Source organism: Serinus canaria, chromosome 1 (genome assembly GCF_022539315.1).
Source record: "Serinus canaria isolate serCan28SL12 chromosome 1, serCan2020, whole genome shotgun sequence".
NCBI classification, from domain to species: domain Eukaryota; kingdom Metazoa; phylum Chordata; class Aves; order Passeriformes; family Fringillidae; genus Serinus; species Serinus canaria.
The window spans coordinates 80,414,905-80,439,613 of record NC_066313.1 but is presented as its reverse complement, the minus strand read 5'-3'; the positions used below and the strand labels follow the sequence as shown (position 1 = coordinate 80,439,613).

General features: G+C 40.0%; 1 protein-coding gene across 3 annotated transcripts in view; it reads right to left on the bottom strand.

The window, feature by feature from the left end:
- Positions 1–24,469, bottom strand: part of P2RY8 (P2Y receptor family member 8) — a 33,132-nt gene extending 8,663 nt beyond the window's left edge. The window contains exons 1-3 of one of the 3 annotated variants that reach the window (XM_050971780.1): positions 24,364–24,469; positions 20,792–20,877; positions 3,591–3,684 (exon numbers count right to left, since the gene is read on the bottom strand). The gene's annotated coding sequence lies outside the window, so the exon portion shown is untranslated. Of the gene's footprint in view, positions 1–3,590; positions 3,685–15,530; positions 15,606–20,791; positions 20,878–24,363 lie in introns of those variants that run through there. The other 2 variants (XR_007777023.1, XM_009085355.4) reach the window with 2 other exon arrangements.
- Between the last annotated feature and the right edge of the window lie 240 nt (positions 24,470–24,709).

Genomic DNA, 24,709 nt, shown 5'->3' with positions numbered 1-24,709 from the left:
AAATTAAGCTGATGTGATTTCTCTCGTACATCTCTTATCTTCCTGTTGTCAGTGTCAAGTGCACCTGTGAAAAAGACTGAAAAGCCCTTGAGTGAAGTCAAAATGAAAATTGCCGATTTATAAAAAAATTGAGATTAGCTTTGTGATTTGAGATGGAAAAATAACTCTTAAAATATATCCCACAGCAGAAAGCCTTTCAAAACTTATTGTGTTTCATAATTTTTGGTTCACTACCTGTCAAAGCACTATTGCATAGGGGGAAAAAGTTGTTATTTCATAAATAAATAACAACTGATATTGTTTGATATTGTTACACTTTTAGAAAGTCACCCTTCTAGCTGAAGAATGTAGGATGGCATGTTTCAGATTACTGGTAAAACAAGCTGAAATGCAATTTCAACTCAATTGCAAATAGATTTAGAATGAAGCAAAGTGAAAGCACAGATTTTATTGTAAGCACTTAGAAAAACCCTATTAATACTTTTTAATCAATGGAAGTGTAGCTGTATTTTGTTTTTTCTTAAAAGACTGGTTTTTATTATATTTTAATTTTACTTTATTCTTTGCTTACTCAGTTTGATTACAAAGCAGTAAAAGTGCTAAAGGGTTAGGATAGTTTATGTCTACCTAATGGTAGATAAAACTAGAGACGACTTGAGGGTTCTCAGTATGGAGTGTTCCTGCTGGGTTTTCAACCCCTCTTGGACTGTGTGAATTACTACTGAGATGAGTAAAAGCCCATAAAACAAATGTTTTATTTCTGTTGTAGACTGAGTGTGAGGAGAAGAAGGAGTCAGAAAGGTAAAGAGCCAAGAGTCAGTAATCTTGAGCTGTGGGAAAAGTGACAAACTCTTTGATATTTAAATAAAGTAAGGGGTCTTAATATGAAGAACAAGAAGTGCCCTTTTGTGACACATCTCAAGTACAGTTCTTAAAGCATCATTCATGTGATTCAGAGAAACACTTCTGCAAATGTTCAAGTTCAGCAAACTGAGCAATGTAAATGAGTCCCTTGCTCTCTGAATGTTTCCTAAACAGAACATGTGCCTTACAGAAAGGGGCTGCAGGTTTTGTACTGATGGTTCTTTCTCACCCTTGCAATAAACTTTCATGCAAATTTTAGCTGGCAGTGTTACATCTCTACATCTCTAAAAGACAAGAGTTTGGTTCACTCAGTGAAGATGTGAACCTAAGTCTTCTAAGAAACTTCTTTCTATTTGGGCTTCCTTATTCTTTTAGCTGATTCGTTTTCCTATTGTTTTGTTCTAAGTATCATTATTACAAAGGTCAAAAACTGTTGCCAAGCCTTAGCTATGTTATCATAAAGGCATTATTTGATGTTTTAGCTTGCCTTCTTTTAAGAAGAAATACATTTGTGAAATGACACTTCTACCCTCTGAGCACTTGTGTGGGCAAGTATTACTGAGCAGAGAAAACAAAACTGAAGGCATCTAACTAGCTATGATATTCCTAACATTCCGTGCCATTTAGCTTTAAAAAAACCCCTGTTCTTTATTTCTTATTTTTCACCAAATATCACTCAGATAAAGGACATAAGTAAACCATATGTATACCTTCACTGCAAAAGCTGGCATATATTTTACAATGAAAAAGTTAAGCTATATATACACTCATTATATTAATCAAAAACTCTTTCAGACGCAAATGTCAGTCTTTATCTTAGTACACACAGTCAAAGTAAACCCTATGGTGGTTATAGCTCTGACCTCAAACCATCAGGGCAAGGTAAAACAAGAGTGTCTTCTCTCCACAAGGATTTCACATTGAGAGGTAGAAACCCCTCTCTTTTTTGAGCAAGAAAATACAGAAACATTTCCAGCTTTCATGTAGTAGAGGTGTGCATACCTATTAGAGGTTGTTAGCTGTATCAATCTAGAGAAAAACTGCTTTATTCAAAAGTGAATAAAAATAATGCTGTCATTTCTGCCTACTAGGGAGTGCTTCTATTCTCCAGCCTGACAGAGTAAAAGCAGGCACTTTCCAAGACTGAACCAAAAATTTGTTACTGTGAAATTTAAAAAATACAGATGAGAGGCAAAGAAATTCCACAAGCAAATACTGCACTGAATTTTCAGAACTAGCTAAGTAAAATTAAATGTACATATCTACTTTCAAATTTCCTGTGTCTGTCCTGGACTATGCAGTTTTGCTGATAGTTGAATTTTAGTTCACTTGAACCTTCACCTTTTCGAAGTATAAATCAGCAAGGTCAGGATTCTCTGCTGGTTCTCTGCTGGTGTTAGCAACATTCACCCTAATTTAGGTAAGATTTGCATAAACACGGCCACTGTCATCTGTCTCTATGAGCTGTTCAGAGAGAAACTCATCAATGTGGTCTTTAAAAACCTTTATTTCTGCAGTAGTCAAGTTCTTGGAAATAGTAAATCTGTGGGACAGTATTGACAAAAACCTCTCAGCATCTGAAATATGATTTTACAGTTCAAGTGCTACTTATATTACAAAATAAGTAAGTTTGCAGTTTTCTTTACCAGTGCACAAGTCAGCCTATAAAAATGTTGTGCACAAAACCTTAGGTCAGTTGAAACCCAAGTTGTGTGACTGTTGATAAATTGTGTAGGCTGGTTTAAATTTCAGTAAGAGTAAGTATCCTAAACTGGATTTGAAGAGGTTCCAATTTAGGGGCTAATAGCTAGAATATTATATATATGTTGATCTTTCCTGCATAAGCAGACTTTTTAAGCTTAATTTTTTGAAGACTAATATTTTAAAAAAGATTAGCAAAGCTAAGGCAACAGAAGAATTCAACATATCAGCTCAAGAATTCATTTTAGAGGACATGGAGTCCTCTGTGATCACTGCTCATATGCACACTTGTATTTCCCAACAGCACAAGGTAATTTTCCTCCGGGTGAAACCATGCTCTCTTGCACAGAGAGGAAGAGTTTCATGCCATCCTGAAACTGCTGATTCCTGGCAAGGAACCTTCACTTAAATGCACCACAGGGTTTGTCAGATGGTGCAGGGCCATGAACAATCAGCTTGTAAGTCTCCCTTTAACTCCTCTGGCAGACATCCTGCATAGTGTGGAGTTATCCTGTGCCAGAGGGCACTCCTGCAGGTACCTTGGCCTTGAGGTATGGCAAGATGAAGACACATGTTTTTATACAACTTTGATGAAATTTCCTGATCTAGTTGAAATTTAAACAACACATGAACTGGTTTCCTTTCAAACTTTAAGTTTTAAATATTGTCTGCATCTAGGATTGACAGACAATGGCTTCTGGTCATCAACTACTTCCCTCTACAAGTAATTGCCTCACATAGCTCTTGTGAGAGTCAGAGGAAAAAGTGTAATCAATCATTTCCCTTTTGACCTCAAATTCCAGGAAAAGAATTTAACAGTTTATTGGCACAAGGCAATTTTGGTAGACAATATGACAGATTCCTAACAGATAATCCTTCAATATTCAGAGACTTGGTGGTCTTACACTGAGTCTGTGTGCTCCAACTGGCATTTTGCAGCAAACAAATGTATATAAGTATACACACATAAAAGCACATGTGTATAGATATATTCTGTTTGAAATCTCTACTTTCTATCTTTTCACCTCTGTTTTCTGTGAAGCTCTCTTCAAATGTTTCCTTTCCTGATCAGTCCACAAAGGAATTGAGGTAGAGTTGCTGTGTGCTCTTGAAGATTATCTTCAGAGATAAAAATTTAGAAAGAAAAAACCAAAACAAAAAAAAACAAAAAAAAAAGAACCTCAGGTTAGGGGGGTTTTTTCATTCTTGCACTAAGGATATGACAGTCTGTAGCTGATAAACAATTTAGTTTCTGCTTGAGCCCATAAACAGGACAGGCCACAAAGTTCTGCAGGAGTACCTGAAAGGATAATTTGGTGTGGCATTTGGGAAATGTTTTGAGCAAACAGTGTAGAGTAATTTGAACTGCCATATAACATATTTGGGCCAGAAATTGGAAGCAATATTTGTAGGGGTGTATCAAATGACTTGCTTGAGTGTGTAAGCTGCTTTCAGACGGGCCTTTTTCCACTGCTTCCACTAGTTGCTCTCAGTAGATTCATCTTTCAAGCCCCTGAATAAATAGATGTGTCCCAAAAAGCCTGTGCTGGATCCATAACAACTGGTGACTGGTAAACACACAGGATGAATTGCTGTTCCTCCTATTAATTAAGATCTATATGAATAGGCAAAACTCTTTCCACAGCAGTAGTACTAAGTGGCAGGATTTGGGTATAGGTGACCTTTCCTGCCTGGTCTTTGCTACAAATATGGATTTATCATCCATAGAAATCTAATTATATATTTTAGGGTGAGTTGGAAAATGTTTACTGTACTGGGCAGATCTCCAGTGACTGCAGTATTTGCATCTGTAGTCATTTCCACAGTAAATGCAGGTGTTTGAAGCTGATTCCAGCCTGTTTTAAACATCCTGTTGATTCGGATCCTGATTTCCTGGATGCCCACAGTTGCCTGGAATCTGTCAGAATCTGAGCTAGTTCACTAAAACACAACTGACCCCCTTTCACACTTGGATCACTCAGCTGCTACTTTTAAATGACCAGGTCAGCTTTGGTGTGAAAATGAATTGGCACAGAATAGGATCAAATGCATAGTTTTACCTGTATCCATCTTCTTCCACCTGTGTGTCAAAGCCTACACTCAGTTTTACATGACCATAAAGACTCAGAATAAATTTTTTTTTGTCCTGTGTTCCTGCTGCAGTACTTGCTCAGCACATATCATTTAGCCCTTACTGGCAGACCACAGAATGGACTGACCACTGCTCTCCCCCCCAGGTGCCTTCAGCAATGTTCTGTCAGTGAACTCCTGCAAACTGGGTATTCTCCTGATTTTCATGTCAGTTTGGAGTAATTCTCCCATTAATTCTCCCATCAGTGCTAGGGAAAACAGTCTTGGCTAAAAAATACGAGACCAGGGGCTCTGTAGGAGCTAAAGTGATGCGCACTGAGCAGCTTCTTGCATATCTTATTCTCTGCTCCCAAAAGGGTAAGAGGAGCTAGATATACAGAAAGAATGAGCCTCTCTTCCTGTCAAACTGCACATCTTACTGGAAGGCTTTGATACAAAACCAGGCTGCTGGACGCACTTTGGTATGACTGGAACTGATATTGCATTCAGCCATTCTCCTGTACCTCTTGCCCATACCCACTGAAAATAGGTGACTGCATAAATTTCAGGAGGAGAGGTGTGCCTGGGCTGACAAAGGGCTAGGAGGCAGAAATGTAGGCAATCCAAGGCAGTGGGAAACATGAGCTCATTCCCTAGGACTTTGGACAATGCTTCCTTTCCAACTTGGCCTGAAGGGACTGGTTGGGGCACACCTCAGGTCATCTCCATGAGAAACCTTGCACTGTCACTCTTTCCTTTGCCCAGTTTCTTTTACTGCTTATCATCACAGATCGAACGGGAACCCTGAATTGTCCTACTGAGCTATGTATGAGCTGTATTTTTCCAGAGTGATTCAGTTCCTTGTGTATATGGTCACATATAAGTGGTTGTGGTCCTCTGCTGGAGAAAGTTTCTTCATTTTTTTAACAAATTGTTATCGCCATTCAATGGTATTCAAGCTACAGTCATGGCTGATTCTGCCTTTTAATTATGATGATATCATCTATGGAGGCCCAATGGCATGACCAGGAAGCATTTCTCTCAGGAGCAGCCCTGTAGGTCTGGTATTCATGCAGCTCACAGTGAAGTCTTGAGGCAGGTCTGGGTGTTGTATGCACAGCACCTCGGAGCTCTTTGCTTCATAGGTAGAAGCAAGATCATTGTTTTTCAGCTTGTGCAAAATCACTTTGTTCATATGTGGAAAGAACTGAAAATTGGTTTCTCTGCAAAAGCTTATGTTGAGTATCATTAACTTCACAGCTGTGCTTATGCTTATCACAGCTTATATTGAGTATCATTAACTGCAGCTGTGCTGCTTGTGGCTGGCACAGGGCACAACATGGACTCACAAGTGCCTGAACAGTGCAGAGCTCATCTCCCCAAAGGCACAGTGCACAGGGAACAGGAACCTCAGAAAAAACAGACTACAGGAGCAGATATCACCTAGTTTTAAAAGCAGCATCATATATGCACAAAAAGGAGGAGCAAAGAGTCAACATAATTATTACTTTCTCTGAGACTTAACACTTTTTTTCTTGACTTCTCCTCAGCTTGGCAATCTGATACCAGTTAGAGGTATGACCAGTAACATACAAGAAGCAGAGATTACGAAATGGGAGAAAAAGGAAGATTTCTGAGAAAAGCTTCATCTTTAGTCCAGTATCTTTGTCACCATGATAATACAAATAGCTAGAACAGGAATAGCACCCATGAAACCACATCAGCTTCACTCCTCTTGATATGATCCTCAAGTACAGGTGAGACAGGAAGTCAAAGTTCCTGCTGCAGAAGCCAATGTAAGTGCCCTAAATAAAGTCAGATATATGCTGATACATTATTATATTGAATGCTACCTATGAAAAAATCACAGGCAGAAGTCAAATGTTCTGCAGCTGGTTTGAGTGGGGAGCCAGTCCAGGCTTTGCAGGCTGACAGCTCAGCACCCTGGTGTGTCAGCCACTCCTCCCAGTTCTGTAGCACCATCCAACACCCAGCTAGACTCTGCTCTAAGGCAATTTTGGTAACTGGTACCGTTATGCTTCAATAAGTTACATATAACAGTAGAGCACTAGGAGACAGTTCTTTGGAGACAAAATTTGGGCTGTGAAGAGCCCTAGAGATCTCTAAGTGACGTGCTCTGAAATATTACCTCATTCCTGCACTTTTTGTGTGTAACTTGAGAGCAGATGTGTAGAAAAATTATATGAATGCACTTAAAAATAAAGGAGATGTTTGGCGCAGACGGTGCCATAAAGAAAATATGGTTTGACCTAAACTAAAATAGGGCAATTTTCTGTTAGTGAAAATGAATGTTATAGCTTTTAAACTAAAAATTAGAGAGAGCCAACTGGCACAGAAAACTGTATAGTTCAGGATGACATGTCTATGGTGGTGGGAATGGTATTAAATCTCCTGCAAACTTAGTAAAAAGGACAGGAAAAGGTGTTAATAAAGTCTCAGAAGGAACCAGACAAACAGTTGCAGTTTGTGGCTCACTGTTTTATGTGATGTGCAGTTGAAGCACATCACATAAAACAGTGAGCCACAAAAAAACCCAGATACATAAAAAATCAGTTAAATGAAAAGTGTAAAAATGCTGAGGCTGATTGCCCTGGTTTTCAGCTGGGAATCTGACCTAATTTAGGCATCTGAGAAGTCTGATGACAGCAAGTGACTACTAGGAATGGTATGGCCAAGGCACACACTGATACAGCCCTGCCAAAATGGGCCATGTTCCTTCAGGATCATTACAAATCAGCTGTTCAAGACCCAGTGAAGAGGTTCCCACAAGATGAGGATTAGCAGCTTTCGGCTCAGGCCGTGGCCATCTGAGTGTCCACAGCAGCAGCAGGAGCACTCACCTGGGTCTCCCATTCCCAGCTGAGACACCAAAGAGCTTTGGCCTGTAGACTATTGCAGATAAGTTTCTACAATTTGAACTCTTTAACTGAGAATTTTTAGCAAATGGCAATCTTGAAACCTGTACTCTCATGAGGGCTTCCCTGTCAAAAGGTTTTGGTTCTCTTTTTCACTCTGTTGTGGTGCCACAGATCGTGAAGGAGAATTGCTGCTGGAAGCTCCTTTGCTGGCAGACACCTGATGCTTTGGCAGTGGCTGAGGTGTGATCCCAGCCATCCCAGAAGCCACCTTCTCTTCTGGAACCCCAAGGATGCCCTCAGCTACCTGGGAGTAGAGATGGGATAGGTCTTTTGAAAACGCAGCCCGCTCCCCAGCTCACAGTGAAGAAACATTAGCACCAACTACTTTTTCACTTCTCTTTCTGAGAACAGTGGAGGTTATCTATTTTTTACTATTGCTTTGTTCCCAGCTCTGTTGTGGGACTCGTTACTCATGCTTGCTCTTGAGAAGTTCAGGGGCTCAGAGCCTTCATGGGGTTTTCCTGCAGAGCTGCCAAGAGTCCATGTTCTCCCCAGCCCTGCTGAAATCCCCTGGAACCTTGGCCCATTTCTGCATGTGCACCTGGCATCCAGCCAGCATCTCTGTGTGGCATCAGCTCAGCAGAGGAGAGCCTGGTGGGATATGCCAGGTGAAGTCACCCGTGCTTGTGACAGCCACTGAGCTGTCTGCAGCCTGCAGAGGGGTTTAATGTGGTTTGGCAAGCAAATGAAGGAAAATGCCAGTGTTTTGGAGCTTTTTCAGGAAACTGAAAGAAACAGACCTGTGTCCTTTCTATTTCAACATCTCAGAAAGACTTTTATAAAAACCTAAAGGCAATACTTTTCAGGAAAGCAACTTTAGTTTCCTTTCTTCTTCTCTGTGTGTTTCTCTCTCTTACATTGCCTTATCATCATACAAATATACAGAGAAAGAGAGAGAAAGAAAAGGAAAGGTGTTTTAAGTTTTAAAATAAATCAATTTTCTTGAGGATTGTGGTTTAATAAAGGTTGTGCATTACATTTTCATAGAAGAGTCTGGAAAAACAAAATAAATTCTCAGAACCCCTTCTAGCCCCATCCATCCATCTGTCCATGCAGGTAAGCAAACCATGGTGCCAACATACTAAAGATGCTAGTGCAGTGATAAAAGATGTTTCACCACACACTGCGGGGAAAGTTTTTTACAAGTTGGGCCTAGCTTCTCAGTGTAGGTTCCTCTTTCCATTCTCTGAAATTCTTTAAAAAAAATTGCACACAGAAAAAAACAACTTTCAAAAGCAGTTTCCTCAGTTCAGCCCTCCCCTACTCCCACACCATCTCTACAGATGCTTCTTAGATGTAGTGTAAACTACATATAGAAGTTACTTGTGCTTGTACTGCATAGGTTGATAACTTTTAGAGCCTTCTGTTACATGATGTAACATGATGTAAACTAACCTACACAAAACCCTCAAGGCTTGTCTTTTAGTTTTGTTTCCCTGTTTCTTTAATGTAAAAGAAATCCCTCTTTTTACCAAGACCAGCAGAAAGAGAAGACCAGCTCAAACTTATCCTTTCATTTAAAGGTTATACAATCACAACAGGAAATATTTTGAAATGTTCACACTAATCACAAGACAGAGTACTTTTTTAGTCTGAACAAGTGTTTATATTAGTTGCCTATTTTGAGGTCGCATCACATGCCAACTCCTTGCCATTGTCATTTGTATTAATACTAGTTCTTTCTGTTTTTTTTTTTTTTTTTCCCATTTCTTTACACACCTGATGCAAAGCAATATTTGGAAAATATGCTAATTTTACCTTAAGTCCTCAAAAGCCATCCAAATATTTTATGACTCAGTCCTCAGCAGTGGCATTCCTGACAAGTTTCCCTGTATGCTTCTGCAAAAGCAGCAAATGCAAACTTGTCTCCTGCTGCCAAAACTGTCAGTGAGAATGTAGCAACAATACTTTGACCAGTATGTCACAATGCCACAATATCCAAAGCAATATGACTTTCTAGATTAGAGTCAGGAGGCTCCTTACTGCACTGTGTAAAAGGATTTGGCACTCCAAAACCACTTCTAAAGTGCTGGGATGAAGTGGACTGAAGGCAGCACTCACAGTGAGCTTCCTCATTGTCCTTCCTGCAGAGAGCCATAAGGAGATGAAATAAGGAGATGAAAATGTTAATGACTTCTTTGCATCTCTTTGCATCTCTTTTGCCTCACTGCAATTACAAGAGGTAGATGATTAAGAATCAGCTCTCTTCTGAGGGCTGACTGGATTGGCAAGAGCTGGCAAGACTGTGTTCTCGAGGATGATAAGCAGAACATCTTAAATTCCAGTGCTCTCTCTCACTTGCTCACTGGCTTCTGAAAAGTAATTTTCCTAATCTCATATAATTTTTTCTTTAAACAATACTGATATTTTTTGCACAACTAAGTTTCCTTGCTGCTGATGGCTCAAGGAATATTAGTGTCTTGCTTTGTAAATACTACAAGAGTTATAAGAAGAACATTAAAAAAAAAAGAAATTGAGCAGTTTTGAAATTGAGCACTTCCTTGAACTTTAACTGATGATATAATGAGACTTCCTAAATCAATTGTCAAAATAAAATAAGTATTTCTTTAGAGGTAGTGATTTTTTTTTGCATGAATTATAATAATGTAATAATATCCTAAGATGAAAAATCCCTACAAACTGCAGGGTACTGTAAGATTCTCTGGTTCTCAAATGCCTGAATGCCTCATCTTACAGAATCAATGTATTATTTTGTATACTAGATTTCTGCTGTCTTGTTCTTGTTACTACTGAAGCAACAGTTCAGCTGAAAACCAGGCATAAGACTTTCTTTAGAAACTGGGTGTAAAAAGAGATTGTGGTTAGATTTGCTCAATCACAAGGAAAAAAAAAAAAAAAAGAAAAGAGACACAGGAGAGCAGCAAGAACCTAGGGGAGTTAAAACAAAATGCAAACCCACAGAGAGAGCCCAGTGCACCACCATCCACACCTACTCTGCCTCAGGTTGTAGAAATGGAAGTTTTTCCACCTGCCTGCCAAGGAGATTCCATGGCCCCATCTGAGATGTCCCCACCTTATCAGCTCATAATTAGGCATTTTACCATGAAATTCAGGAAACCAGGACACTGAGCAGCAAGAAAGCTAGACAGAAACACCTTAGTCTCTGAGAAAGCTTCAGAGGAGATGTGTGAAAGCCTCCACACCCTTTGTGGAGGATTTCAAGGAGATCTCTAGATACAACCATGTATTAGCCCTGAAATCATCTCAGTGAGATGTTTGCCTCTGTCTTATCTCATGAAACCCATAAGTATCCAAACCAGCAAAAAGAGTACTATTCACACTTCCTAAATATCACACAATGGGGAAGTGGGAGATATGAATTTATTTCTCTCTTCAGAGTGAGAATATTTAAATCTACCCCCCTCCCCACCCCCCCATCAAGCAATAGGATTTTCTATTAGTTGATTCACAGAAAATGTATAAATTAAATTGAAATAGGAACTGCATTTTGGATGTCTTCTCCTCTCTAGTACTAAACAAATGCTAGAGTTTGTTTTTCTCACCTGTGGAATTTATATTGCAGTGGTACCATGCAACCTGGAACAAAATCAGCTGCAGGAGTAAAGACAACTTGTAGATAAATAACATTTGATAAATGCATTTCTGCAAGAATGCTTGGTTCTAATCAGGCCAGGTAAACATCCATAGTCTGTAGGGAGTGCCCTAAGCATGCACAGGACTAAAGGGCACATGGCATTGACATCTTGCTTCCTTCTGTATCCTGTGGAGGATGTACTCCAATAACTGTTTTGGCAATTTATGGTTTATACTAGGTTCTCAAACTGATGCAGCACAAGGAACAGTATTCCCCCACTCAACTGTGATTCCAGGCCTGCAGCCTGAGCTGGGTATTAGGATATATGGGCTTCTGAGGACTTAATGCTTGGAGTTCATAATTTTTATAACAGCATCTTTAGCAAAAACTGAGCAGCTGAAGACCTCAGTCTTGAGATTTAGCACTCAGTGACAACAAAAGAGCAACTAGTCTCCTACAGCCTTTGTCAGTGCTAGCATAAAGATCAGAAATTGGAAATTCCACCTGTGATGGAACTTTTCTCCTTCAGTGTTGGGTTTCAGTGGGTCCCAGCAAGCAGGTCAGGCATATGAACAGGCAGAGATCTGATACTAGGCATACAATGTGAGTCACAAATGCACATCTGCTTTGCTCTGCCTCCTGAGATTTTGCCCCTTTTGCAGAAGAGTCTCTTATGCAAGAGTCTCTTATCTCTTATCTCCTAGCTAAATCATCATTGGTGAGCACAGTGCCACACTGGATGGATGGTCTTCATCCTCTATTGTAAGAATCAGTGGCAGTCAAATTAAAATACTTTCTTTTTCTGCTTTTGCTGCAGTGCCAATTGCTTTTCTTTAGTTCAAGAACTCTGGCAGATCTTCCAGAATGTACTGCCATTCAATCAGTCTTGTTGATCATGGAGTTAAAATGTCTTGCTAAACTCTTCGAGAACAGATATCCTGTCCCAGCAGACTAAGAAAGACATTCAGCACTGAAAAGCTACCTGGTTTAACTCCACATTTTTGCATCATTCCCTAGGAAGAAAGAAGGTGCTCGTGGAAGTGTGTGAGGGTGAGTTTGGTAGGTGTGTGTGATGCTTTCACTGCAAATCACCTGGCTGAGTGTTCCTGTATCTTTTCCCCCTGTGACAGGCAGGGGTGAAGTAGAGCTGTTTCTAGTGGAACAAAAAATGGATGATCTCATGATGATGAGCTTCAGCCTACAGGGGTATAGGTATCTACTTGCTCTACATCTTGCTGAGATCCTTTACACATTCCCCTTCTTGGCTGGAATGGGAGAAGAACAGTAGAAAGATCCCATACTTACACTGACTTCATTTTCTGCCAAGGGTGGCAATTACACAGGGAAATACACAGAGGAAGGGACTCCAGTGAGAGTGAAAGCTGTGCTCATGGAGCTACAACAAGGCTCAGGCTGGCCTCAGAGCAAAGACCAACCCTTGTTTTTTTAACAGAACAAGGCTCACAGGACATACATGGAGAAGATCACACACACCTTCTTGTGCCAGCACGAGACCTCAGCTATCTCTTGGACATCCTGTCACTGCTGGCATGACTAGCTCCTATCAGTGGCTATGGGGGTACATCACTGTGAAGGACAAGGTTTGAGGAAAGCAGCAGATATCAAGTCATTTTCAGCGCTGAGTTGTGACAATATGATGTTATCTGTGATGCAGGCTGCCAAAATAAAACTGTCAGAAGGATGAATGGGAAGACTACAAGATTTTCAGTGGTAAGAGACTGACACCACCTCTCCCCCCACTCCTAGCAAACTGTTGTCAGCTCTTCAACTCTATCTTGCTGTTCTGATGACAATCTACCCTAAAGTTTGCTTGGCTTTCATAATCCCAGTTGGTTAGAAGGATGCACAGATCAACTTATTCACAGACTGGAAATAAAGAAGAAAAGCACATGCAGAGATCCTCTATTAAAGAGTTAAGAGGAAGGGAGGAGAAATAAGGAAGTAGTGGTTGAAACAATCTGCTTTTAAGCAAAGAGAAAGGTTAAGAAATACTTGATAACATTTTAAACGGTGTATAAACAACTCAGAAAAGCCCCAAACTAGGTGTTTTCATTTTTTTTCCTGGGGCTGTGGGTGTTCATAACTAGTGGAAATTGCAATGAGAACTTCAGAACTGGAAACACTACACTTTTATCCAAAAAAACAAGAACAGTTTTCTCATCCTCCAGACCTAAACATGAAGTGAAGGGATTATTTCTAATAAAGGAGAAGAGAGGTTGGTTTCCAAACCCTTTCAGTGTAGACTAGCACAACTTTTTAAAATCTAGTTATTTAATTTGAGAATGAGTGGATCAAAATCATATAAAACAGAACAAGCACATTAAAATCCTTTGTGAGGTTTACCACAAAGGACACTGAGACTGTCAGTGTCAAATAAATAGATACAAACTGATTTGCAAAGAACATTTACATACTCTGTAATTCTGATCTGAGAATGCTCTGTTGGTTTGTAAAAAATTGTACCATATTTGGCTGTTTCTCACGGGGGAAATACTCTTGTCATTTATCATGATTGACAGTAGTGGTTCAGCACCAATACAATCTTTATAACCCTAACACATAAAAAAAAAATTAATGCATAGGACACCTAGCAGACGTATACAAAAAGTTTTATCATTTGCAATTGTCAGTATGTAGGGCCTTGCCAAAATCTATGGCATAATTTCTCACCAATGTGAGTTGTTGTGGAAAGGATTTAGATTAAGGATGGTTTAAGACTAATTAATTTCATAAGTGAAATAAATGTGAATAAAATAAATATAAAATAAATAGATAAAATTGAAAACATTTCATTTTGATGTTTGAAACTATTTAGAAATTTAATTACTGCAAGCTTAGCTTTCTGCTTCTATATAATCCCATTTAACTCTGCATGAAACAGTATGGCAGTGAGTAACAGTCTGCAAAATATTTATTTATCAGCACTACTGTGAGTCATTTATCTTTAATGCCTTTGATGGCTACACAGCAAGAGACTTAAGCTTTGGCTCAGATCTGAAAAAAGGAAATGCACATTTCTCTGGAGGAGGAGGAGGAGGAGAGCACTGAGACAATAATGTCGATGCAGAAAGCTCAGCCTGAATCTATTGTCTCCCTCCCAGAAGAAAGTAAAGGGGCACAGTGACACTGGGCTGCAGAAATGGAAGGTGAGGGCTAGGACTCAGTGGAGCACACTGGAGATAAGAGAGAGAACCCACACTGAGATGCTGGGCCAGACAATTCTTTCTCTGAGTCAGTCAATGAATGCTATACACAGAAACCAACTGGGCTGCTTGGACTTAGAAGTGAAAGACTCTGATATTTCAGTGCACTTTCTTACCAGACAAATGAAGTCTGTGGGTGAGCATGTAGCCTCATCTGTAGGGGAAGGATGTAATACAGGAGAATCCAGAAGGGAATGACCTGGGCATCTGTCAGCCAGAACAGGTATCACACACTTGTTCACTTTATCCTTAACATAGAAGCAAGAATGTAAATAAAACCCAGAGAGCCACTGAGCCCAGCTGCTGTCCAGCTTTTTTGAAAAGGATCTTTGGCCTATGTACATGAATCTATATTTCTCCCCTCTCTCTTTCTCAAAAAATGTGAATTGGCTGGATGAAAGCCAGGAATTCAGAAATTTATAATTCCACCTAATGTTTTTTAGCTCCTTTCCCTGATTAGTGCAACTGCATAAGGTTTCCTGTGTGTAATGGCCATAATAACTCTGGAGAAGTTTGTAGGTGTGTGCTATGGCAATAAGGATAATATTCATTATATGTTATTCCATTGTAAGTCATAGTAAGAAAACAGACCAATGTTTTGTACTGTTTCCAGAGCCAGTGGATCCACACATACTGGTGTAATCTCTCCTTGAGGGGCAGTGTCACCGTCTCGTCTTAACTGTTCAAAATGCCTCTCACTTAGCCATTTTTTCTGTCTGGGGTCAAAACAAGAAAAATGTAGCTCAGAATAGAAGACAAAGTATTTCTTTATCAGTCTGCAAATCCTACACCAAATCCTGCTTGACCCAACATGTGACAGACCTAGTTTATGAATGAACCATATATTTATCTTCCATTGAAGGAAGTGAAAGCATCTAGCATTCAGTTCTCTTGGGCCCATAGCTGTGTACCAAATTATTTTTAATACTTAAGCATGCCTTTATTTCTAATACCTGGCACATTTTGAATTTCTGGCTGGTTCTTTGTGAACATACCCCTACTTATTTTCTTTGGATTTACTAGAAAAGTTTAAGCTGATGCTACATAGAGGGTGTGAACTTTTTTACTTTGCTGTGGCAGGTATGGGCAGGGGAGCATTTACTGCTCCTGTAGCACATTAGTGTGAACAACAAAATCATTGGCAATGGCAAGCTGCAACACTGAAGTTTTTATTTCAAACCTGAGAAAGTCAAATCTCCAGGTGACCACGTGCACTTTTGAAGACAGCAAAGATTTCCAGTTTTGTGGCCCCTGTGTGGCAAGAAAGACATTGAGGTGCTGGAGAATGTACAGAGAAGGACAATGGATTCTGGAACACAAGAACAGCTGGGGGTGCTGGGCCTGTTGAGTCTGAAGAAAAGAGGAGACCTTATCACTCTCTACAACCACCTGAAAGGAGGTTGGAGCCAGGTGGGGGTTGGTCTCTTCTCCCAAGTAACAAGTGATAGGAAAAAAGGAAACAGACTCAGGTTGGCCTGTAAACCCAAGGGAGATTTAGACTGAATAATAGGAAAATTCCTTCACAGAAAGGGCTGCCAGGTATTAGAACAGGCTGCCCAGGGAAATGGTGGAGTTACCATACCTGGAGGTATTTAAAAGATGTGTAGATGTGACATTTTAGGATATGGTTTAGTGGCAGACTTGGCAGTACTGGGTTAAGGGTTGGATTTGATGACCTTGAGGGTCTTCTCCTACCTAAATAATTCTGTTTCTGACCACCTCTTTTTCCTTCTACACTCATGACTACTACAGTAGTCCCAAAGACAAGTTGGAGCAGTCAGAAAAACAGGCACAACCAAAGGAACTGATTTTTCTCTAATGTGATTGATTCCTTTCTCTCCCTGCTCTCCTGCTGCTAACTGACACAGCAATAGTCTTTCCACATGCTGGTGCTCCACATTTAACAAAGTGATTCCCAGGCACTGCTGTGAGAGTTTGCAGTTGGTTTTTGCAGTACTGCAGCAGTGAAGACTGGGAAGTGCTGGGAATCCACCCCACTCAGTGCAAACATCTCCAAGCCCAGGGTAGACCAATCATATTTGTTAATGATATCCATATTGGCTATGATCTAATGATATGGATAATGATATCCATATTGGCTATGATCTCTGCCCCTGTCATGTAGGGGTGATTATGTGCTCAACCCACAAACATTAGCAGAACAGACACACGAGTTGAGCAAACCTATCACCTTACTATAACATGTGAAACTGTGCCGCGTCCTGTTTCTCAGAGAAGAGGTGTTGGTAGAAAACATTTCATTTAAAAAGCTCAAAAAAAATTTCACAACTGTATACATTTTCACACTGTATACATGGTTTTAAATGTCAAACATTTAACATGCATTTCACTATGAAAAACCTCAGTGATGAGTTTGTCAGGCTATTTTATCCACCAACACCGGATTTTAAGATTATGTATCTGCACTGCTGAGAATTGCTGAGCTGGCAAGAGCCAGACACTTAACAGGAAACTTCATTCTTCATCCTCTTAGAGGTGTTAAAGACATATTTATGCCCCATGGGAAAAATGGGTGACCAAGAAGGCACATCTTCATGTGAAAGACTGGGTTCCAGTGATGTTCTGTGACAGGGATATACAAACTCAGGTCACAAATTGGGCTGATAAGGAGATGATTGCGATGTGCAAGGCAGTGTTTAGTCCAGCTTAAGGTCTTAATCTTGCTTCTGTTTAACTCAGTCTCACATTCATGTGCTAGCAGCCAACTTCTGTTAGCTGCAATCATGGATAGGTTGCAAACTTTTTGACTAACTGTGTATTTCTAAAGATCCCAGCAGCTCTGATCTGTGCACTGAGGATTTAAACACTGTGTAACTGGGATCAACAGCTTTGCAGAGACATGTGACTGAGGGAAATAGAAGGTGTCCCTTATGAAAATGTCGTGTCTTTTCATTTCATATTGAAATGCTCACAATGCCCATTCATCTCAGGAAGGTTACTGCTTTAGCAGCCTGAATAAATAAACAGCTGAAGATCCTGAGAGCCAGAATTTCATCAGCAGGTTCCCCTGTTTGCTTTTTAGCTGAATGATCCTACTAGTGTAATGGTGTAAGTCAACAAGCTGAAGACAGGAAATCAGCCAAGATTCTCTATCTCTATTCTAACAAAACTCAATCAGTTGCCAAGAAACTTTACAGGTCACAGGCTTGAAAATGGACATGTTTAAGCTTGCCTTTTTCCACTTGATTTCTCTTGGAACCACTGCCTTCCCAGAAAATTTACAAAGGCCCTATCAGAAAAATTTGGACTTTTTTCTCCTGATTGTTCAATAAATGACACTATGCCCTATGTAAAATGCACTGTCCATACTCTTGTCCTAGATACTAAATAAACAATTTATTTTTGGGCATTTTTATGGCATCCAGTGTTGCAGCATCAAAGTCCTTCAGAAACACCTACAAACTTCTTATTTGCAGCCTTCCTCTAAGATAAAGATTATTTCACCCCATATTACAAGGAGGAATGTGATTAATGAAGATCCTGAGTTACTGAGGACCTGATTTACCAAGGACCTGATTTCTAAGAGCATTTGGCATTAAATAAAATGTTACTGTTTCAAAGCCACATTCTATTGACAATACCGAGATTTGTGAGTACTCAATACTCTGCAAGTCAGATCCAGATATCTTTTAATAAGCATTTGAAAATTAGGAACACAGAGTTGGTCCCTGTTTCTGAAAGCTTAACCACTTGAAACCAGATTTGAAACAGACTTTCAAGCTCTGTAAGATAAGCATCACATGGGTGGAAGGATGAAGGCACCAGTGAAGGCTTAGGTGTCTCAGAATGGGATCTGAAATAGTCAGAAAAGTGATAAGGAACAGTGTGAAGTCAGCACACTTCACATGCCACACACATAGATCATCCAGTGCAGATGGAGGATGAGCCTTAAAACCATGAAAAACTGGGGCAAAAAATAGTAATTCTCACAGAAACATACTTCTCACAGGGAAACTACAGGGAGACCTTGAACCTCTTTGCCAAAGTTCCTTTTGATAAAATTGCCTGTTGCCTTTTCTTTCTGGGGCCCAAATATCATTTGCTACAATTTTTTAAGGTGGTTGATAGAAGAAAAACACTTCCCTTCCCTTCCCTGTCTGAACAATAATGCAGTGGTTATTTTCAGCAAATAGATGCCTTAAGCTGCCTTCCAAGTCTGACCATGGGAGCTAGATTATCTGAGCTGGAGACTGTTTTAGCCACAAAGCTTCTGATTACTGCCCATCTTTCACCAGAGATGCACACTAAAAAATTATCAATGCAACAACTCAGGAAAAGATGAAAACACCATAAAGGAGGGCGAGAGATTCTCTAGTCTAGTGACAAAGGCAGCCATCAGGTAAGAGCACAGGGCCTGGAACTAAAGTTTCTAGGCTTTAGTTTGGCCTTTGGAATTCTCCAGTGATTACTGTGAAAATGTCTTTGAAGACAAGACTAGAGATATGGTCTTTAGCTTTCCAGCTGAATGGTATTTCAGGCTTCTGACCTCTTTTGCTTGCTGTTCCAGCTTCTACTGGCTGGGTGCAATTCAGCCCAGCCCATAGTTCTAGCACACTACCTAGGAAGGAGGTGGACAAGCCTTTAAATACCTTGCAAAGAACAGAGTTGAATGTCCACATTCTTTCTCCTAGGAGTGTGCTCTAGAGGAGGACTTACACTATTTCCTACTCTTTGACCTTTTGTAAAGCAAGTATCTGTATATGCAAAGAAGAAAGAGTTTCACTGACATTCTTTAAGCATTCTCCTTGGTGGCACCAGACCGGCTTTCTCAGTCTTGTCAAAATCCATTTGTTCTTATAATTGCTAATGGGTATCATCTCTATTTTTGTGTCTAAGTATCTTTAATACTGTTATCTTGTGTTATAAGAAGCAACTACTATGGTGTAATCCCCCAGTAGTCAGAGGCTGCATCAGTTTTCCCTGTTCAGAGCTGAAGGTCTGAAGTTCCACTCTAGCTCCATTTCAGGCATTTCACATGTATCCTTTTCTTATAAAAGGTGATCTTTTTGTGACCATCACAAAAGCTTTTATCAGCATCTACTTCCAGGTAGAATTAGTGGCAGAATCATATTTCCCAGAACATTACTCAGTCACTAAAATCACAAAGCTGCTTTGCTTTTTCCTGTAGTTCTATATCTCAGTCAGAATATGTCCTCCAGCAGCAAGTAGATGAGAGCTGAGCAATGAGACAGGAAATGGTCTCCCACTAAATAGGTTGTTAATTGATTTTTTTTGTGCTAAAGTATTATTCTGTAATGTTGACCCTTAGGACTCTGAGGAGTAAACCACCTGCACAAGGGAGATTTTGCTACATGTAAAGCATGTCAATATTAGTAAATTTAACACTGCCAGAACAGTGCTCAGATCATGAAATTCAGCTCCTGGGCTGTTACAGTTCTGGCATGGTTTTGTCTCACATCAGCTAATACTCCCTCAAACAACTCTGAGCCACCATCAACTTCTTGTGTAGCTCAGGAGTTATGACAGACAAAAGACCATCCCAGAAAAAGAACTTTGGATGCAGCCATCACATTATAGAGGTTGAAAACAGTTATTACAGGTGTGTCAAATATGCTAAAGATCAGGATATGACTGGTCCCAGCAAATGAAATGGAAAGTTACTGCTGGGTAAAAGCATATTCTGTGTAATGCAATTTTCTGCTGGGTAAAATAATTTTCTGTAGCCCACTAGAGGGTGCAGACACACCTGTGCTGCCTCCAAGATTTACTTCTATGTTTCTGAGACCTGGATATTTCAGGGGTTTCTCCAGAGTATTTGGGGGAAAGACCTGAAAGAATCACACCTTACTGTCCTCTACAAATCACTTTTGTCATCATCAGCCTGTAACCCAAAGTCTCTCTTCCTCCTGTTAACTGCTCTCCAGATCCCACCCTCTGTCCTCATCTACCCCAAGTCTGTACTAGCAGTTTTCCTTTTTTTGGTCTCATCCTCACCATTTCACTGCTGACTTATCCACAGTTTCCTCCCTATCTCTCACCACTTCCTGTGTTCCAGGGGGATTTCCCTTTGATCCCTGCACTGCTTGACTGTCTCAAGGTGAAGCAACAAAAGTACAAAAGGCTTATTCTCAAAGCTTTCGACTGCTGAACCATTGTATCCCTAAAGTGGGGCCTATTCAGTGTATCCAGGATTCTGAAGAACAGGATTTCAATTGGGCAAGATTTAGTGAGTCTCAAAAACCAATCATGTTTTTAGAAGGTGGGGGGGGGCAGGGAAGAAACAAAAAATCATAACAAGATTATTTCTGCCTTTGTGCTTACTCACTTACTCAAAACTTGTGTTCCTGAATATTCCCTTATTGCCTCAGCAATTGCCTCAAACAGCTAAACTCTGCATGTAACATCCTGCCAAAGAAAATGCAAAACTTTTCATCTTAAATGTTGACCAGACTTACAGGCAGCTCCCTAAGGAATTTGTCTCGCCATCTCACCGCTGATGTTTCCGTGCTGCAGCAGATCAGATTTCCTCTATGAGTAAGATCTGCAGAAAGGAACAAACAAGAAATCTTTAAAGGGAAAAAAAAATAAAAAAGAGGACATATTTAAAGATAATTACAAACAGTGACAGTGACAAGCACTGATAACATTTTCTATTTTCTTTCACAGCCTTAAAAATATGGTTCACTAGCTGTAAAACAAACCTGTGTAGGACTACTAATGCTTCAGAATATAGATATCTGAAGAAGAAGAGAAGATAAAAGAGCACATACTTTCTTGTTGGTTTGCTGTTTTCCCTTCTCATTTGTGCAGATGTGAATCAGGTGCAGGGTATCTCACAGTAAGTAGCCCTAGCTGCTTCTTCATGACCATAGCAAGGTGTAATTTCTGTTCTTATTTCAAGATTTAGTCAGCAGCTGGGCGAGCAAGGATTTTCAATTCACCAGCTGCTGAGCCTGAATTTTTCATGCAGTAGTGTGAAAATATGACAAAAATGTTCAGCTCTTGATGACCAAACTTACAGATCCTTGGCCCCAGCCTGAACAACTCTTGGACCCTCATCAGTCTGTGTGCCAAAAAGGGAGAATCTCTATGTTAGGATATCAATGACAGCTAAAACCTAGTATTTAATTATTGAGCTATTGCATGAAGCATACACAGATTTTTCTCTCTCTTTCTCTAATATTTAGCTTTAGTTAAATATTCATCAACACTGAAAAATAAGATTACCAATGGAAAATTTCGGTAAGGACAGAAGGCTTCCAATCAAAAATATATGAAAAGAGACTCGATCATACCGGCATTACTTGATTCAAAGATGTAGAAAATTGATTCCTGTGGGATATTTCTGATTGATTAGCAACTAAATTTAGCCAAAAATTGGATTAGATTACCCATTAAAAACCTATTTAAAGTAACAATCTTAACTCTCAGGCTGAGTCCCTCTACATTTCCTGTATATAAATAGTAAGCCCAAGAGGAACACCAGCTTGACTTTCCCATTTGAGAGCTCATAGTAAGAATAATCAAGCAAAAACAACAATCCCACAGACATTTAATTATAAATAGAGCTCATTTCATCCAGGAGTTCTGGAGGCAGTAGTCAAGGTCCCAACTGTAATGCCATTTCTGTAATGTCACTTTTCAGAGGAGAGCTACATTTTCAAGCTCCTTTTGTGTGCTGTGAAGAGCGTGGAACCAGTGTCAAAAAATATGCCTGATAAGAAAACCTCCCTTCTGTCCAAGTGAAAGCTTTGCAAACATTAGTTGTCAGCAGCAAACCCCCCTGAACTTCTGTTTCAAAACAACTTTTTATCCGGAAACCGTGCGAGTGTGAAGTTTGTAAGTGGCAATACAAATGCACAACACAGCACGTATTTTAGATGCGTGGTGACACAGTCTTGGTCTGCCTTCATTTTTGAGCAGGACAGGGGAGTCTACCACAAAGTAACTTGTGGCTGAGTTGTGACTGGGTTTCTCCCTTCTTGCCGCTTGACCGGAACACAGCAGTTACTGTGGCAGACCAAAGTTGCCATACAATGAATCACCTTTGTGCTATTTGTTTGTTTTCAGTGCTGTTACACGTAACCACTGCCGAGGAGTGCACCTTCTTCCCACATCAAACAAAGATACTGATGCTGAAAGAGGGCACTGAGAGCAAACATTTTATATCACCTGAGCTGCCTTTTCTGCACTAACAGTCATCAGTGAAAGCCTAATTATCTGCAGGGGCAGATGCATCTGAGTTGAACCTAAACCCACACTGCAAGACAGAAGGTGAAAACACAAGCGGTGGGGAGGATGTTGGTTGGTGACAGGGGGTGCCTGGATTCTGTTTGCTCTTCCCACACAAAGCTGGTGAGCACTTTGCCTTGAGCTGTGCCTATTCAGTAACTGGGAAATGTGACTGCAGAACTAACTATAGGCACACCTCAGCCACCTTTCCTTCAGCAAACTGTGGCACAGGCTGCAAGAATTTACCAACTAAGGCCATACAGACCCAAAAGGAACAGCAAATTGCTTAGCACTGGTGTTCAAACTAAGACTAAGGCTGATGCAAGTGCTTCTACTCCTGCCATAACCTCTTCCCTAGCAGAACAGTGACATGCTCTCTGGTTGTTTCTAATCTGACAGAGATGTTTGCAAGGGAGGACTGGGGTTCTTGAGCAGATTGCCTGCACGGGGCAGCTGCAAAAACCAGGGCACAAGTCTGGCACCAGCTGACATTCATATTAAGACCCCATCTGTAGATACAGTGACAAAACTTCATGTGGATCATTGAGTCTTTTGATGGTGAAATTCATTGCAGAGGTTCAATGGCTACTCTAACGGCAATTTCACAAGTAAAGTGGAAATGATTTAGGAATTAAGTCCCAACTTGGATAGAAATTTTGTGTCTGATTCAAACCAATGCTGTTAAAAGTCCTAACTCGATTCTCCTGACTACTATGTATAAAATCCAGAAAGCATTTAAACCAAACATTCAAGGAGTCAATATCCAAACATTAAAACTGATAACAAGCAAAGACTTAAAAACCCACAAATGCAAAAAAAAAACCAAAACTGAGTCTTAAAAAAACCCACAAATGCCATACCAGCGTATGATTTCACTCAGGGATCAGCATGGCATGTACAATTTCCCTTTCTGTATGGTGACACAATGACAGCACATTGTTACAATAACTTCCCCACAGATGGCTATTTTGTGCTTGTTTCTGAACTATTAAATAAAACAAAAAGGTTTTCACAAAAATAATCCCTCTCCTTATCTATTAAGAAGGAACAAATGCCGTATGCTAAAGTGCACTGTGTTATGGGACTTTCTTCTGGTGCCTGTCTGTCAGAGTTCAGCTTTTATGCATCAAGAGACCCTGATGAAATTGTATCTTTTTATGATATTGTTCCACCGTCACTTCTGTGTGTATATTGAGCTGTTGCAAACCGCTGGAGTAGTCTCAGGATGAGACTGCATGAGTACAGTACATGACTCTGCAATAGCTAAAGATAGATATCAGGTCCAGATATACAACTAAAACTAAACCAGTCCAAAATTATCTGGGTTTGATTTATTTTTCTGTCTCCAATATGTAGAAGCTTATTCTTCCTCTTTTTAAAATCAGAGCTGAAGACACACTATGATTTTTACTACTCTCCTCACTAAAGCAAACTGTACCTGAGAACTCCTTATTTTCTTAGTCGTTCCTGCAGAGTGAACTCCTTAAAACTGGTGATGCGCTTTCTTTCTCTTTTTCTGCAGTATTTGCTGTAATTATTCTGACTTCTAAATATGTACAACATAATTTCTTAATTATCTTTGCTCTATTATTAAGCCTTACAGTTCTTCATTTATTTCTACAGCTCACAATCATCTGGCACAAAGATACACATGTACTTATTGGATTGCAATGAGCTTCGTTCTCACTTCAGATGTAAATAATAGGAGGCAGAAAAATCAGTCTTGACTGAGTCTGGCTCCTCTAAGAAACTATTATGAATAAACAATCTAGAAGTGAAAAGCTGTACTCCTTACCTGGTCTGAGAAGTACAGTGCACCTTGAAAGCCTCTTAAATGACACAGAAGAAATAGAAATAGTTGAAAGTTTTTACTCATCCAACCAGAGGACTCAGGAAATGACTATTTTGCAACTATTAACTCCTTCCTTCCTTCGAAGTCTTTCAAGTACAGTTCCACTGCAGTTTGGTAATGAATGCTCTGCCCTACACATGATTTCTGTTTCACAATGAGAATACGCAGGTGGCCAGAGGAGAAGACTCTGATCACCTCTATGGAAGAGAAAAACTTCTGCATAACTTGACCAAGTACATTTCACTGTTGAGTGATGCTTATGTAATGAAATGCAGAAATGACCTAGAGT